General features: G+C 38.2%; 1 pseudogene; it reads left to right on the forward strand.

Moving 5' to 3' along the window:
* The first annotated feature begins 728 nt into the window (after positions 1-728).
* On the forward strand, positions 729-14,025 carry LOC104108451 (GDSL esterase/lipase At3g26430-like; annotated as a pseudogene).
* Positions 14,026-18,733: the final 4,708 nt, after the last annotated feature.

An 18,733-nucleotide genomic window follows, 5' to 3' on the forward strand; every position in this document is an offset into this window, starting at 1 on the left:
TAATGACTGAACTTCATCAAGCACTTTCGGTTGCCTCAAATAATTCCAATGGAGGAGTTCGAGCCCCTACTAGCGTATTACACCCCATATTTTCGTACGTGAAAGTACGCCATATGTAAATTAATGAAAGTTCGGAAATGAGATGTTATATCCCGCATTTTCGTATGTTAAAATTTCGTCGTAAGTTAATCGATGTAAGTTTGAGAATGAGATTATTTTGAGATTATAAGCATTATGCTATTTCAAAACAGTTATAAGTAAATTCGTGAAGGTGAGAGGGTAAGCAAATCGAAGAAAATAAATTTCGTCGAAGTTTGACATTTTGAGATAAAATACAGTCCAAGTTACAATACCTTGTATTTATGGACTAGTGCCATAAAAGGTACCACATGACCATGATAGTAAGGTATATAAAGTGCATTAAAAGTGAGTAGTATTTTAAGTAATTTGAGATAATTCTTAATTATATGGCTAATTGATTAATTGTGGGGATAATTATTGTATTAAATAGGATTAAGTGGATAAGGATCTTTTTTGGGGCTGCCACATGGCATTAAGCTAAGCCAAAGTGGCACCAATATGCATGATGAGTCATAAGACATAAGATGCCTTGTTTACACGTAAGAATTCTTGGATAAATTACCTTGGTTGAGGTTCTTATTTGGTAATATAACTTGGAGAATAAGAATAAGTTATGTCATGCTTGCCACTTTAGAATTAGACCAGCAATGTTGGATGCTAAGCTTGTTAAGGTTATGGATAGAGTTCAAGAAATTTGTTTGGTGATGCTAAGCTTACGGATGAAGCTTCAACAAAGGTCATGCAAGATTATGATCAAATTCACAAAAGAGAGATATAATATGGAGTTGAATAGCAATGTGATTTGCTTAGCAAAATTCATACAAGATTATGTAATAGCAGCGTGAGATACAATTCTAAGAGAGCAGGGTACAATCTTTCTCAGGAATAGCGTACGGATTTTTCCCTATTTCGTTTCGTCATTACATATTTTGTCGCATTTAACAGGTGTTAGAGGGATTGTCAAGAGAATCGGCTCAGGTATGTTAAGGCTATCCCTTCTTTCCTTTTGGCATGATCCATACGATACAAACGCAACAAGCAAATGTACAACTTTCATAAATGACTCTATTAATAGAATTGCTAGGGGTGCTTATATTCTTGATTCCCCATGTGTCCTATTATTCTACCATCTGTTCATGGTTCTCAGAAAATACGTAATTTGATAAAGTTTATTTCATGATATTAATCAAAGGCATATTGATCTTACGGCATTCTGAGAATTCTTATTAACGTATTTCATATGCATTTCATGCATTTATACATGTACATTTACCATGACCAGATGGCGTTATATACGCGTATATATATGTATATATATATATATATATATATATATATATATATATATATATATATATATATATATATGGGATATGGAAAAGGTTACGGTGTTATATACGCACCACCACCCGATCAGCTGGTATACATCGATGATTTTGCCCACAGTGGCCGAGATAATATGATGGGATGCCCTCAGAGGCTTGATGATGTTATGTACGCATACACCTATGCATGGTATGACATTTATACGCATATATATAGCATTACAAACATTAATGATTCACACAGTTATTCAGACTTATATGTTGAGTCTTTTACTCCATGTTTCTCTCATGTCTATTATCTACTGATTTTCATTCCTTACATACTCGGTACATTATTTGTACTGACGTCCTTTTTGCTTGGGGATGCTATGTTTCATGCCCGCAGGTTCCGATAGACAGGTCGAGAGTCCTCCAACTAGGCTATCCGCTCAGCGGAAGGTGTTGGTGCACTCCATTTGCTCCGGAGTTGCTTATTTGGTCAGTATGATTTGGATGTGTATTGATTAGTATGACGGGGCCCTATCCCGACCTTCATGGTATAGATCTACTCTTAGAGGCTTGTAGACATATGTCCTCATGTATATGAAATATTGTATGGATTTGTCGGCCTATGTTCAGTGTACGAGTGATCATTTTGGCCTTATAGGCTCGTATGTCATATGTATAAGTTTATATTACATGTTGGATCTTCCTATGACGAGAGTTCCCTCATGTTTCATTCTAGTTATATCACAGCAGCCTTTCTGTTTCATTTACCTATGATAGTATGATACGAAAGATATGTTACGTTGGTACTCGGTTGAGTAAGGTATCGGGTGCCCGTCGTAGCCCATCGGTGTGGGTCGTGACAAAAGTGGTATCAGAGCAGTTCGATCCTAGAGAGTCTACAAGTCGTGTCTAGTAGAGTCTTATTTATGGGTGTGTTGTTCACCATACTTATAAGCAGGACGCTACAGGGAATTTAGGACTGTCACTCTTTCTTCTTACTCTAGATCGTGTGGTAGATCTCAGTTTTAAGAACTCAATTTCCTAAACTCTATCTTATCCATAATATGACGATGCCTACATCTAGAAAGAAAGTTGGTAAGGGATTGAATGTGGTTATGAAAGAGTTAATTCAGAGGAACTCGATTTTTCATGATGCTCATGATGAGTAAATGTGAGGTCTTCAGCAGATCATGTGTGTACTAAGATGTATAAGCCTCTTGATAAGGAGCCTTAAGGCAAGAATATCTATCTTCCCCTATGGTGAAAGGCAATGAGAGATTCAGAAGCTAGATACTAGTTTCAACAAGTAAAAGAAGCAAGGTGAAGAAGGGTACGAGACGCCCAGTTAATGAAGATTATCAGTATTTACAAGTCAAGCAGAGAAATATAAGCATTTTGAGTTACCTTCAACAGTGATATATGTATGTACAATTGGCCACACTCATCTCAGTTATGCCCTATGGGAGCTAACACATATGGTTTGAGAAAAGGACGGGATATCAAGATCCGGTTGGGGTTAGAGTAACCCAAAATGGTGAATGGATTGTTTGAGTTAGTTAAAATTTTCGAAGGATATTGTAAATGTGCTAATAGACCTCCTTATGAGACACTCAGATGGTACATTCTAGAATAGTACAGCTAGATATGAATACTAGAATGTTCAAAGATAGGCACTGGAATCCTGAATGGATAAATATTACATTAGTATGGCTCCCGTCCCTAGTAGAGAGAGAATGTTAGGCAACCCGAAGAGCCAATGGATGGAGCAAGGAGAGCTAAAAGCAAAAGAATGTCTTGTTTGAGTTTTCAGAATAAAGTGATAGACATAAATATTACCAGGGAAATAAGAAAAGAGATAATGAAGCATTATGAGTAAGATGCAATACATGGATGACAACGGTTGATCAAAAAGATGACAGTATTACAGAATCTATAGTCAAGTGAAGGAAAAGACGAGAGGTGACAGGCCTTGAGACAACAAAAGAGTATAGGCCATAAAGTCATATCCTCATTTCAAGAAATAATTTTGTGACTCCAACGTGACTACCAGAAGGAAAAGTTAGACCCTAGAGTAATAGAAATCAGTATGGGCTAGTGAACAAGATAAACTAAATATGAATTAGGGACTGAGTGATTTGATAACAATAAGTACATCAGTCAATATTCGAGGACAAATGTTCCAAATGGGGGAATGATGTTACACCCCATATTTTTGTATGTGAAAGTACGCCATAAGTAAATTGATGGAAGCTCGGAAATGAGATGTTCCATCCAGCATTTTCGTATGTTAAAGTTTCGTCGTAAGTTAATCGACGTAAGTTTGGGAATGAGATTATTTTAATATTATAAGCATTATGCTATTCAAACAAGTGATAAGTAAATTCGTGAAGGTGAGAGGGTAAGCAAATCGAAGAAAATGAATTTCGTCGAAGTTTGACATTTTGAGATAAAATACGGTCCAAGCTACAATACCCCGTATTTATGCACTAGTGTCATACAAGGTACCACATGACCATGATAGTAAGGTATATAAAGTGCGTTAAAAGTGAGTAGTATTTTAAGTAATTTGAGATAATTCTTAATTATGTGAATAATTGATTAATTATGGGGATAATTATGGTATTAAATAGGATTAAGTGGATAAGGGTCTTTTTTGGGGTTGCCACATGGCATTAAGCTAAGCCAAAGTGGCACCAATATGCATGATGAGTCATAAGACATAAAATGCCTTGTTTACATGTAAGAATTCTCGGATAAATTACCTTGGTTGGGTTTCTTATTTGGTAATATAACTTGGAGAATAAGAATAAGTCATGGCATGCTTGCCACTTTAGAATTAGACCAGAAACGTTGGATGCTAATCTTGTTAAGCTTATGGATGGAGTTCAAGCAATTTGTTTGGTGATGCTAAGCTTACAGATGAAGTTTCAACAAAGGTCATGCAAGATTATGATGAAATTCACAAAGAGAGATATCATATGGAGTTGAATGGAAACGTGATTTGCTTAGAAAATCCATACAAGATTATGTAATAACAGCGTGAGATGCAATTCTAAGAGGGCACGGTACATTCTTTCTCAAGAATAGCGTACAAATCTTTTCCTACTTCGATCCGTCGTTACATGTTTTGTTGCGTTTAACGAGTGTTAGAGGGGTTATCAAGAGAATCGTCTCAGTATGTTAAGGCTATCCCTTCTTTCTTTTGGCATGATCCATATGATACAAATGAAACAAGCAAATGCACAACTTTCATAAATGACTCTATTTATAAAATTGCTAGAGGTGCCTATGTTATTGATTCCCCATGTGTCCTATTATTCTATAATTTGTTCATGGGTCTCAGAAAATACGTATGTTGATAAAGTTTATTTCATGATATTAATCAAAGGCATATTGATCTTATGGCATTCTAAGAAATCTTATTAACGTATTTCATATGCATTTCATGCATTTATGCATGAATATTGACCCATGACTAGATGGCGTTATATACGAGTATATATATATATATATATATATATATATATATATATATATATATATATATATATATATATATATATATGTATATATATATGTATATGAGATATGGGAAATGTTACGGTGTTACATACGTACCACCACCCGATCAGCTGGTATACGTTGATGATTTGCCCACAGTGGCCAGTGGCCGAGATAATATGATGGGATGCCCTCACAGGCTTGATGATGTTGTGTACGCATACACCTATGCATGGTATGACATTTATACGTATATGCATGGCATTACAAACATTAATGATTCATATAATTATTCAGACTTACATTTTGAGTCTTTTACTCCATGTTTCTCTCATGTCTATTATCTACTGATTTTCATCCCTTACATACTCGGTACATTATTTGTACTGATGTCCCTTTTGCCTAGGGAAGCTGTGTTTTATGCCCGCAGGTCCCGATAGATAGGTCGTGAGTTCTCCAAGTAGGCTATCAGCTCAGCGGAAGGTATTGGTGCGCTCCATTTGCTCCAGAGTTGCTTATTTGGTCAGTATGATTTAGACGCGTATTGATTAGTATAGTAGGGCCCTATACCGACCTTCATGGTATTGAACTACTCTTAGAGGCTTGTAGATATATGTCCTGTATATGAAAGATTGCATGGCCTTGTCGGCCTATGTTCTGTGTACGAGTGATCATTTTGGCCTTATAGGCCCGTATGTCATATGTATAAGTTTATATTACATTTTAGGTCTTCCTATGTCGATTATTCCCTCATGTTTTATTCTAGTTATCTCATACCAACCTTTTCGTTTCATTTACTTATGATAGTATGATACGAAAGATACGTTACATTGGTACTCGGTTGAGTAAGGTACCAGGTGCCCGTCGCGGCACATCTGTTTCGGTCGTGAGAAGTTCCTGCAAATCAAATAGAACAATGAACTGGTAACATCGCTTCGAGGGAGGAGTTTGGATTTAATAATAATCAAGCAGGTGGTGCAGGCAGTGGATCCGGAATGATAACAACATAAATGATCCTTTTAAAACCGAGCTCATGAGGTTCATGATTGAAATGAATGATTGGATGGATCGAAACGCTAAATAATTCCATGTTCGGATGGATCAGATATCGAGAGCACCTCCGATGTTGAATGGCCCAAATTTAAAGAAGTACACTCAGCTGCCGTTCAAACCAAGTGCTACCCCAGAGTTGATTCTAAAAAGATTCAAGATGCTGGATATTCCAAAGTATGATGGAACTTTGGATTCACAAGAGCACATCACAATTTACACTATGGTTGTAAAGAGGCTCCGCATGAGACCGAATCTGTTTTCCTAAAGAAATTTGGCGAAACCCTAACGAAGGGAGATTTAACATGGTAGTCTCTTTTACCTGAACATTCGATTGATTCTTTTGAAATGCTTGCAAATTCCTTTATCAAAGCTCATGCTGGGGCAAGAAAATTCCAAGCCAGGAAGGCGGATATATTAAAAATTACTCAAAGAGAAAATGAATTGCTTCGAGAGTTCATAATCCAATTCCAAAAGAAGAAGATGCTATTGCCGGCCAGAACCGGATGAATGGGCAGTAGAGGCGTTCACCAAAGAGCTCAATCATTTAAGCTCCGATGCCTCGAGAAAATTGAAGGAGAGCTTGTTGGAATTTCAGGCAACTAGATGGGCAGATGTTCATAATCATTATGAATCAAAACTCAAAATTGAAGATAATCAATTGAGCTCTTCGGTGTCATCTAAGGGGTCGTAATCGTAATCGGAATCAAAAAAAGTTCAAAAATGATTCTGATGCAGACCGGAGGTCATCTAGGAGTCATTTCCAACCTTATCTATCAAATGAAAGATCTGATGGCGCGTGGAGCGAAAGGTTTTTAGTCATCGAAAAAATTTGGACCATATAGAAGAACAGATCGTGGTCAGAGTAATAGGGCATTGCAAGATAAAGAACCATCGGGGTCCTAAGATTTAGGATATCCCCAGTTATCATATTACAATTTCAATATCAGTTTGGTAGAGTTGGTTTCGGCTATGAGAAATATCAAAGAGGTGAGGTTCCCGAAACCAATTCAATCAGATGCCAGACAAAGGAATCCTAGTTTATGGTGTGAATTCCCCGATACACGCGGACATAGGATTCGGGACTGCCGATATCTTCCTGAAGAAGTGGGATGATGTTGAAACATGGTCACCGTAGAGAATTTTTGAGTGACCGGGCTAAGAACAATTACGGGAGGAGTCGAGATGCAATAGAACATGCAAACCCAACCACGGGATCTCCCCACCTAATGATTAATATGATCTTTGGTGGGTTGAAGCTAACAGGGTGACATTTTTGGAAGTGAAGACGATGAAGATATCGGTAACTCATTGTTGACGGTCAATTTTAAACCTCCCTTTTTAAATTAATTTACTTATACTTAATAATTTATAATAAATATTTTGAAAGTATTTTCTAGTAATAAATACATATTTTTACGAACTAATTAACTATTAGTTTTAAAATTAATCGCGTAGTATTAATATTATGTAATTATAAATATATTTACTATTTTAAGATTATTAAAATAAATTTTATTTTACATTACACAGGTTCTATAATTAATTTGATAAATTACTCCTTAATTTCTAGTAAATTAGGTTACTAGGTTACAAAGTATTTTGTAAAGAATCAATCAAAATAATTAGTAGTATATATAATAATTATAATTTTACCACATTTATTGAAAATTGTTAAGTTTATTTAAATTAAATTCAAAAAGGGATTAAAAGACAAAAGGACTACAATTGCAAATCTCAATCAAATGTAAAATGGCCATCTTTTAAAATATTTCTGGCCCAAACGAAATATACCCAGTCCAAACACCCCATCTCTTCCCTGTTGACGATCCGTGCCATTTCTTTTGCACCAATCGTCGTGCGCCACATCACCCTCCCTCACCATTCACAGAACAAACACACTCACATCTGAGCCGTTGGTCCATTTGATCAACGGTTCACATTTAATCTCCGATTTTCTCCTAATTTTAAACACCCGCCCCAGAGATCTCATCCCCACCAAAAGTCCCCTTAAAAATCCTAATTGACCAAATTATCAAGACCGTTGATCTTAAAGATCAACAACCCAGGTTCTATCTCCCAACCTTAATTCGGAGGCCAACCCTATTCCCCCCCAAAAACCTAATCATTTTTGTAACGACTGGACCGATAGTTTTGAGCTCTAGCGTGTCATTCGACGGTTTGAATCCATGAGCAGCTTCATCAGGGAGCGTCAGTATGATGAACCCTATCTGCTTGTCCTTAAGGACACGATCCAGCGCGGTGATGCTAAGGAGGTCACTATTGGAGATGACGGTGCATTGAGGATGCAGGACAGGCTATGTGTGCCCAATATAGATGGTTTGCGTGAGTTGATTCTCTAGGAGGCTCACAGCTCGCGGTACTCCATTCATCCGGGTGCCGTGAAGATGTACCCGGATTTGAGGCAACATTACTGGTGGAGGAGGATGAAGAAGGACATAGTGGAGTATGTAACTCGGTGTCTAAATTGCCAGCAGATGAAGTATGAGCATTAGCGGCCAGGTGCATTACTTCAGAAGTTAGATATTCCAGAGTGGAAATGGGAGCGGATCACTTTCGTTGTTGGACTCCTACAGACTTAGTGGAGGTTTGATGCAGTTTGGGTGATTGTGGATAGGCTGACCAAGTCAGCTCATTTCCTTCCTGTGATGACTACCTATTCTTCCGAGCAGCTGGCTTGAATTTATGTCCGCGAGATCGTCAGGCTTTATGGCGTATCGGTGTCTATCATCTCTGACTGGGGTACGCAGTTTACATCATGGTTCTGGAGGGCCGCACAACATGAGTTAGGTACTCGAGTGGAGCTGAGCATAATATTTCACCCTCAGACGAACGGACAGTCCGAGCGCACTACTAAGATAATAGAGGATATGCTCTTTGCGTGTGTGATAGATTTTGGAGGTTCTTGGGATCAGTTTTTGCCACTTGCAGAGTTTTCCTACAACAACAGTTATCAGTCGAGCATGCAGATGGGACCGTATGAGTCTCTGTATTGTAGGCAGTATCGGTCTCTAGTGGGTTGGTTCGAGCCGGGCGAGGCTAGATTATTTAGTACAGACTTAGTTCAAGATGCTTTGGAAAAGGTTAAGGTAATTCAGGATCGACTTCGCACAGCCCAGTCCAGACAAAAGAGTTATGTGGTTCGGAAGGTTCGCGATGTTGCATTCATGGTTGGAGAGCGGGTCTTGCTTCGAGTTTTTCCTTTGAAGGGCGTTATGAGGTTCGATAAGAAGGGCAAGCTGAGTCCAAGGTTCATTGGTCCATTTGAGGTATTGTGACGAGTTGGAGAGGTTGCTTATGAGCTTGCCTTACCTCCCAGTCTAGTAGGAATTCATCCGGTATTCCATGTTTCTATGCTCCGGAAGTATCACGGTGATCCGTCTCATGTGCTGGATTTCAGCTCTGTCCAGTTGGACAATGATCTATCTTATGTTGAGGAACCAGTGGCTATTTTGGACAGGCGAGTTCGAAAGTTGAGGTAGAAGAACATTGCTTCCGTTAAGGTTCAATGGAGGGGTCAGCCGGTCGAGGAGGCGACTTGGGAGACCGAGTATAAGATGCGCAACCATTATCCTCATCTTTTCACCAATTCAAGTATGTTTCTATACTCGTTCGAGGACGAACGATTGTTTTAAGATGGGGAGGATGTAACGACCCGGTCAGTCATTTTGAGAGTTATAGCCCCGATCTCCTATTTACTGCTTTCCCCGTATCTTTTTCTGCTTATGTGACTTGCCGGGAGGTTGTTGATGTGGTTTCGGAGTGAATTGAAACACTTAGTCCCTAAACAGAACATTAAGTTTTAGGATTTTGACCGTAGTTAGAACTATGTGAAGACGACTTCGAAATGGAGTTTCGTCGGTTCCGTTAGCTCCGTTGGGTGATTTTGGACTTACGAGCATGTTCGGAATGTGAATTGGAGGTCTGTAGCTGATTTAGGCTTGAAATGGCAAAAGTCGAATTTTTAGAGATTTTGACCGAAATTGAACTTTTTGATATCGGGGTCGGATTCTGATTTCAGAAGTTGGAGTAGGTCCGTAATGTTGAATATGACTTGTGTGCAAAATTTGAGGTCAATCGGACATGGTTTGATATGTTTTGGCATCGGTTGTAGAAGTTTAAAGTTTCAAAGTTCATTAAGTTTGAATTGGAGGGTAATTCATGTTTTTAGCATTGTTTGATGTGATTTGAAGGCTCGACTAAGTTCATATGGTGTTTTAGGGCTGGTAGGTATGTTTGGTTGAGGTCCCGGGGGCCTTGAGTTATTTTCGGGTAGTTAACGGATCATTTTGGACTTAGGAGATATAGCAGATTTTCTAGTCTTTCTGTTGCAGACTTTTCTTTATCGCGTTCGCGAGAGAGGTCTCGCGATCGCGTAAGGCATTTGAGAGGCCAGCTGGATTTGTTCTTCGCATTCGCAAAGATGGGGACGCGTTCGCGAAGCATCAGGAAGTGAAAGATATGCATTTGCGAGAGGTCCCTCGCGCTCGCGAAGGAGGAATTTTGGTCAGTGGGATTTTGTTATACGCGAAAGCGAGGGTGTGGCCGTGTTCGTGAAGAAGGATTCACCTGGGAAGAATATAACATTTCAAAACGAGGGTTTTGCTATTTTTATCAAAAACTTGAGTTGGGAGCTTGGATTTGGACGAGATTTTGAGGGATTTTCAGAGACATCTATTGGGTGAGGATTCTTCACTTGATTTTGGTTATATCCCACTAATCTATTAATAATTTCATCATTTAATTTCGGATTTGGGGTGAAAGTTTGGGAAAAATGGAAAGTTCTTCAATTAAGATTTTGGGTTTTGATTGGGATTTTGACATTGGATTTGGATAATTTTGGTACGAGTGAACTCGTGAGTGAATGGGAGTTCATAATTTTTGACATTTACCCGATTCCGAGACGTGTGTCCGGGTCAACTTTTTGGGGCGATTTTCTAATTTCTTGCTTTAACTTTGATTTCATTAATTAGATTAGTTTCTTATAGTTGTATTTATGGTATGTAATTGATTTTAGCTAGATTTGGGCCATTTGGAGTCGCGTATTCGTGGAAAAGGCATTGTTACCGATTGATTGAGCTTGGTTCGAGGTAAGTGGCTTGCCTAACCTTGTGTGGGCGAAATCCCCTTAGTATTTGGTACTGTTGTGAAGTGTGAGAGCCATGTACGTGAGGTGACAAGTACGTACACGGGATATTTGTTGTAAAACCTAATTTATTTTACTCAGTAGTAACCTGTTTTTCCTTTAATTTGAGTTATACCATTTAAATGAGTATTAGACTATTTTTCATTCTTAATTGAGTTATTCCAGTATGTGTAGTTGTCCTGTTTAGTCTAATATCACTTGTCTGCGTGCTTTAACTGCTTATTTAAACACTATGAAGCATGCCTAGTTGATTTTTATTTTTTCTTGTTCTTTATCAGTATAACTGTAGAAATCTTGCTGTTAACTGTTGTATTTATCGGTTTGAGCTGTGTGTTTACATTTGAGACCACGAGGTGGTTCCTCGGAAGTTCTCCCTGCACGTTTACTTTTGAGACTATGAGACGGTTCCTCAGGAGTTCTCCCTGCACATTTTCTTTTGAGACTACGAGGCGGTTCCTCGGGAGTTCTCCCTGCACATTTACTTTTGAGACTACGAGGCGGTTCCTCGGGAGTTCTCCATGCACATTTACTTTTGAGACTACGAGGCGGTACCTCGGGAGTTCTCCCTGTATAGTTATTTTGGGAATATGAGACGGTATCTCGGGAGATCCCTTGCTGTTTACCCCTGTGTGTTGTATTATTGCCTTACTATGTTTCCTTTTGTTAAATTCTAATCTCTTATTATACTACATATTCTCCTGCTTATTTATTATATACCAGTAGGCCTGACCTGACCTCGTCACTACTCGACCGAGGTTAAGCTTGGCACTTACTGGGTACCGTTGTGGTGTACTCATGCTACTCTTCTGCACATATTTTTTTATGTGCAGATCTAGGTACTTATCAGCCCCGCTATTAGCTGAGAGTGCTTGCTGCTGTACGGAGACTTCAAGGTACATTTGTCGCGTCCGCAGACCTAGGAGTTCTCCTCTATTCTCCCCTAATGTCAAACACTTCCTGTATTAGAGATGCTATTTTCCTTCTGTAGCTTGTGACTTATGATGCTCCAGATTTTGGGAAGACTGTGTAATTATAGAGTATTGGTTATTGTACATGCCGAGCGGCATTGTTACTAGTTATTCAGTTATCCACTGCTGTTAGTTGCTAAGTTATACTTTCGTTTTATTATTTTTCCGTAATTTATTAGGCTTACCTAATCGTAGAGACTAGGTGTCGTCACGACGTTATACGGAAAGAGTTTGGGTTGTGACAATTCCTCTGCTGGTCGCTTCTCAGATGGCCGTCTCATCATTGATTTCATTGGTAAAATTTCCTCGAATTTCCCACCCTTTTTTATTGAAAAACTTGTGCACGAAATTCCATTATTCTTAGAGAGTTTTTATTTTAAACTCAAATGGTCCCTTAAGGGTAGCCTGTAGGTCTGTCTAACTTAGTTGTAAACGTAAAGGATCAAATGTGCTCAAGGTAATATAGGGACGAAGGGGATCATTTTATTGGGGTTAAAAACTCTTCTTGAGATAAAGGGCATGTTTTTCTTTTCTTGTTTTTTCAGCTTCTGATCCTTTTTGGGTTCTTGATTTTTGAATGGTCAGCTCAAGCCTTAGATTTGCCTTATCTTAGCGCATTTCTTGATTCGATTGGTTCCAACTTCAGCCATGGAGCTAATTTTGCCACAACAGGATCAACAATTAGACCTCAAAATACAACCATGGCTCAGAGTGGATAGTCCAATTTCACTGGATGTACAGGGTGTTCAATTCTCAGATTCTCATACAAGATCCCAGATAATTAGCCAGAAGGGTATTACTAGTAGTATTCTTAAGCAAAACAATAAAGAGTGTAGACAAAACAAGTGTGATTCATTTTGTGATAGGCTAAAGGTTTTGTTTTTCTGAACAGGAAATATCTTTGGCCAATTGTTGCCAAAGGAGGAAGACTTTTCGCAAGCATTATACACCTTCGATATCGGCCAGAATGATCTCACTTCTGGCTACAAGCTTAATATGTCCACTGAGCAAGTAAAGGCTTATGTTCCTTATTTGCTCTCTCAGTTATCCAATGTTGTAAAGGTCAGTGAAAGTGAACCAAACTATAACAACTAACTTCTCAAGTTCTATTAGCTTTTATTCATTTCCTATAAATGCATAAAATATATGCACAAGGTGGAAGATCATTTTGGATTCACAACACTGGACCAGTAGGTTGCTTACCATACGTTATGGACCGCTTTTTGATCATAGCAGCACAAATTGATAAGTATGGATGTGTTGATCCTTTCAATGACGTGGCAAACTACTTCAACCTTCAGTTGAAGAAAACTGTTGTTCAGCTCAGGAAAGAACTTCCTTTAGCTGCAATCACTTATGCTGATGTTTATTCGGTGAAATACTCACTCATTGGTCATTCAAAGAAGCTAGGTAATTTTATGATCTAACTTACCAAGAAATTGAACTTGAGTCCTTTTAATGTTTTTCATGGCATAAACTTCTAGAGTTTGAGTCTTATGTAGAGAAATCACTTGCAGTAGTTTTTCTTAGATCAAAATTAATACGTCATGCATATAACTTGATATGCATAGTATATATTCTATATGAAATGATAGGATTTGAGGACCCATTTTTAGCTTGTTGTGGTCATGGTGGGAAGTACAACTATAACAGATCCATCAAATGTGGAAGTAAGAAGGTGGTGAATGGAAATGAGATCGTGATCACCCCATCTTGCAAAGATCCATCAGTTCAGGTTAGTTGGGATGGAACTCACTTCACTGAAGCAGCTAATAAGTGGATATTTGATCAAATTGTTAACGACTCGTTCTCAGACCCTCCAATTCCTTTGAGTTTGGCCTGTAACAGAGTTAACTATTGAATTTTGTACTCTTTAACATACTGTCTTATGTTTCCTTCCTATTTGACCTTTATAGGATGGAATAATCTCCTGTGTTTCAATAAACTCTACCTTGTTTCATTCCTTTATAGGATGGTATATACGGTTTCATGAGTCTTGTTTGACTGAAACAAAAGATTATTCATTCACAATGTTGGGGGTACCACTGTTCAACTTTGCACCTTGTTTTTTCTTTCAATAGTGTGGGGATTCACGACAAAGAGAAATTTCCATGAGAGATATACAACAGCTTCTTGTTTTTCTTTTCTCTTTTATTCTTAACGGCACCTAGAATTCTTAGGCTCTGGTTTTAAAGGACCCAATAAGGAGGCATAAAGATGGTAACGTGAGCCTTGAAATCACCGCTGGAGCTTGTGACAGTCTAATTTGAACAGATGAACCAATATTATTCTGCTACTTTCATTACCTCTACTTGCAAATGAGCAAATTCCTGTGTCAAATTGTTACTGCATTTGAATAACTAAAGCTCTTTAAATACTTGGCATTCTCAAGAAAGTCATGTGTAATTATCGATCTCATAGAATCACTATGGGAACAAATTGTTATTGTCATCTGTCTATGTAATCTACAAGGTATTTTAGAATGACCTATTTTCTATTTTGTAATTATCCTAGACTTTTTGCAAGAAGCACCTATCAGGGCTAATCCCACAGATATGTGCAATCAAATCTCTAGTGCTTCTTCAACAAAGGGCAGCACCTCAAGTACTCTCCAACCACCTTCTCAATTTTTCAGAACAAGCAACTATTATCATCAAAATATTCTCCGTTCAATTGAAATTTTCTGAGCATACTAAAACATGTACAAATACCATATATTCTCTCCTTTCATCCGCACTTCCAGATCTATGATCTCTTCTCTGCATCTATTCATCTACTACATAGCATACACTCTCCTGAAGTCAAAATTTATATAAATCTACTTCATCTCAATCAAATTCAACTTCTTAGTCAATACATAAAAAGATTGGGCATGAATATATCAGTCAATATGATTTTCCACAAGTTCTTCCATGTCCACTGTTTAACCCCAAAAACACTAGAATAACTGCCACTAACAAGCCTTATGTGTGCTGCATTTGAGATACATATTTGTTAATTACATTCTTCGATATTATTGGTGCATCACATACTTTATTCTTTTCACTCTTGAAAGTGATTGTTTACAAGCAAGAGAAAACAATAAATGCCGGCTATGAATATTATTGGAAATTGGTTAGTTAGTTGCTAGGGTCAACGTGTATATACTAGAAGTTAAAGGTGCTTATTATTATTTTAGTGTTTCCTAGTAACTACTTTGTATATATGTAGTTGTTTACAATTGTTAATATCAGTTGAGCAAATTCCCCAAACAATCGTTTTCAGCATGCTTCCAATTGCACATCTATGGCTAATTCTAATATGGTATCAGAGCTATGGAGACTGATTCATGTGGATACCTAGCCTAGCTCAATTAATTTCTTACTCAATTCAAGTGCTTGTCTTCAATTCAGTGAAGTGTTTTTTTCAATTGTGAAGCTCAATGCGACAAAGAAAATTGATCATACTCATCCACTTTTTCTCCAACCTTCAGATACACCTGGCTTGATTTTAATCCCAATTCAGCTCATAGGTTCAAAAACTATGGATTGTGGAGTAGATCGATGCGACTTGCCCTCAAGGCTAAGAGAAAGCTAGGGTTTATTACAGGGATGTGTGCTAAAGACTCGTTCAAGGATTCTCTTCACGAGGAATGGAAAACTTGCAATGCAATTGTCCACTCCTGGATTATGAACTTAGTTTCGAAGGATCTGCTTAGCGGGATACAGTCTGGAAGGACCTCAAGGAGCTTTTTGATAAGGTGAATTGAGTGCGCATTTTCCAATTGCACAGACCAATTTCACGATTATCACAAGGATTAGATTCAGTGTCCGTATATTTCACCAAATTGAAGGAACTCTGGGTAGAGTATGATGTGTTAGTGTCGTCTCTTAAATGCGGATATGCAAAGTCAAAATAGCGTGTGACACCGATGACCACAGTACAAAGAACAGAGCAAGAGACTCCAAGAAAGTAGACTAAATCATAGATACGAAAGTTTTTCTACAAAGGGGCTGGCTTCAACAATCCATAAGGGACGGCTTGCCAAGCTACACTAACAGTTAATTTGCTTATAGTCACAAAAGTTTTCCTATAAAGGGGCTTGATTCAACAACCCATAAGGGACGGCTTGGCAAGCTAAACAACTCAGAAAATATTTGTACTATATCCAAAGGTTAATACAGTTTCTGGATAGCATGAATGACACCGATGACAAAGCTCGTCGGTAGATTTTAATGAAGACTGTTGAACTTACTCTTAACCAAGTATATGAACTAATAATGTAGGATGAGAGTCAACAATCCATGGGGAGTGCATATATGGCTGAAAGAGTAGATCCACTGGCTATGCAGCAGGGAGAGGTCAAGGTTTTTGAGGAAAGAAATAGTTTGTCCAATGCGAGCACTATCGTTTGAAAGGCCATATAAAGGAGAATTGTCACAAGATCATTGGATATCCAAAAAACTTCAAAGGGAAGAGAGGAGTCCATCCTAGAGGTGTAGTTACTGCAACCAATCATGTAGAAGGTCCTGTAGCTTAGACTTCATAAGTAGGATCACAATCTAAGGGAGACTATTTTTTCATAGAGGTACAATATCAACATATCCTAGGTATGCTCACTAAAGATCCACCAACTGAGACTCATTCTCAAACTCAAGCACATTCTGCAGGTACAATTGTTACACTTTCTTCCAATGTACATGTTTCAATGTGCAAAATGATAGCTAGATTGTACACACGGGGCTACACATCATATATCCTCTATATTAAACTTATTAAGTGATATAAGCAAAGTGAATGATAAAAGAAGAGATAATGTGACATTACCAAATGGTAATAGCACAAATATTACACATGTTGGGAGCTCATAATTGTCAGCTGATTACAAAGTAGAAGTGTCCTTCATATTCCTGAGTTTAAGTTTAATCTGATGTCAATATCAAAGTTGAGCGGAGATTTTTATTGTGCTTCTATTTTTCTGCCTAAACTCTGTGCGTTTCAGGATTTCTACAATAGCAATGCGAAGGGGATTGGTAAGGAAGATGAAGGAGTATATGTGATAAAAGGAAAGGAAATCAGATAGCTAGCAGCCCATGTTTGTGTGATAGAATCAACTGGAGATACAAGATGTTTGTGGCACAAAAGACTGGGACATGCTTCTATTCCCATAATTTCATGTTTCTTTTCTACAAAATAAAGTAGATACTGGTATACAAAAAAAGTGTCCAGTTTATCCCTTAGCTAAACATTCTAGATTGAGCTTTCTTGATAGTGAGAAGAAGAGTACTAGGCCATTCCAGCTAGTACATATGGATGTATGGGGACCATATAAGAAGGCTAATCATGACAGAAAACACTACTTCCTTACAGTTGTAGATGATTTGTCTAGGGCAACCTGGACTTTCTTGATGCAATTTAAGAATGAGACTATTATTTCCTTGAAACAATTCTTTTTTATGGTTAAAAATTAATTTGATTCTTCTGTCAAGGTGATAAGAATAGATAATGGAAAAGAATTTTTCAACAAACAGTGGAGTGGTTTCTTGTTGACTCATGGTGTTATTATCAAAGTAGTTGTGTCTACACCCCACAACATAATGGAGTGATTGAAAGAAAACATACATGTAAATACCTAATTTTTGCTCTTTTTTTCTCCTACATTACATTCTTTTTTAAGTTTATTGTGTGTGTTTGTAGATTTTAGAATTAGATTTTTAAATAGTTAATAATGGGATTAAGGGATTTGGTTTTGTTATTTCAAAGCACAAATTGGCCCAAAACATGGACCAAATCAGTGGCCCAAGAACACCTGACCCGCCCAGCTCAAGGCCCCAACTGGACGCCTCAAAATGACGTCATTTTGTTCATTTTGTTGAGATTTGATCTCAACCGTGCATCTCTCTTTGATCCAACGGCCCCTATAAATCCCCTCCCTAGGTACTTAAAGCTTAGAATCCCTTAAAATTGCCCCTATTTTCTCTCTTCTTCCTCTCTCTTTTCACTCTTTATCCCCTCCCTCAGACCTCGCCGTCTGCCGCCCATCTCCGCCGGCCGAAAATGGCCACCACCGGAGGAGCACCACCAAACCACATAATGTTTACACCACTTTCTTCCTCTCTCCCTCCTCTTTCCTATTCCCAAACTCACAATCCCCAAAAATATCCCAAAATCCTTAAATATAAGCCCAACCGAAACCCTAGCCATCGTATCTCTTCAAAATCGAAAAGCACATGCCACTCCCTCCCCATAAATCTCACATAGCCGGGTAGATCTCGTTGAGATCAACCCTTTCCCATTAGTTTTTACTTCAAACTCTGACCACCGCTGACCCGCTGCCTCACTGCCACTACCACTGCCTCTCGTTTCTCTCTTCACACCAGCATCAAGCGAGGTTTTTATTATTGATTTCACCGAAACTAAGTCTCCGATTCACCGGAGTTTATGGTTTTGATGGAAATCAACAATGGAAGCTCGTTCGAGTCGCAACACTGCTACCACAACCGAGTCGTACCACTGTCTCGGGCATTCGAATTGCTGGTATAACCGTCATCCCCATGTTTAATTTTTGATTTTTAGTAGCAGTAGTTTAGCTTCGATTTTGATTTATTTCTTCTGTTTTTGATCAATCGCTGCTAATTAGACTTTCAAGTTAGCATGATTGATTGTTTAGTCAT

Source organism: Nicotiana tomentosiformis, chromosome 10 (assembly GCF_000390325.3).
Source record: "Nicotiana tomentosiformis chromosome 10, ASM39032v3, whole genome shotgun sequence".
Lineage (NCBI taxonomy): Eukaryota > Viridiplantae > Streptophyta > Magnoliopsida > Solanales > Solanaceae > Nicotiana > Nicotiana tomentosiformis.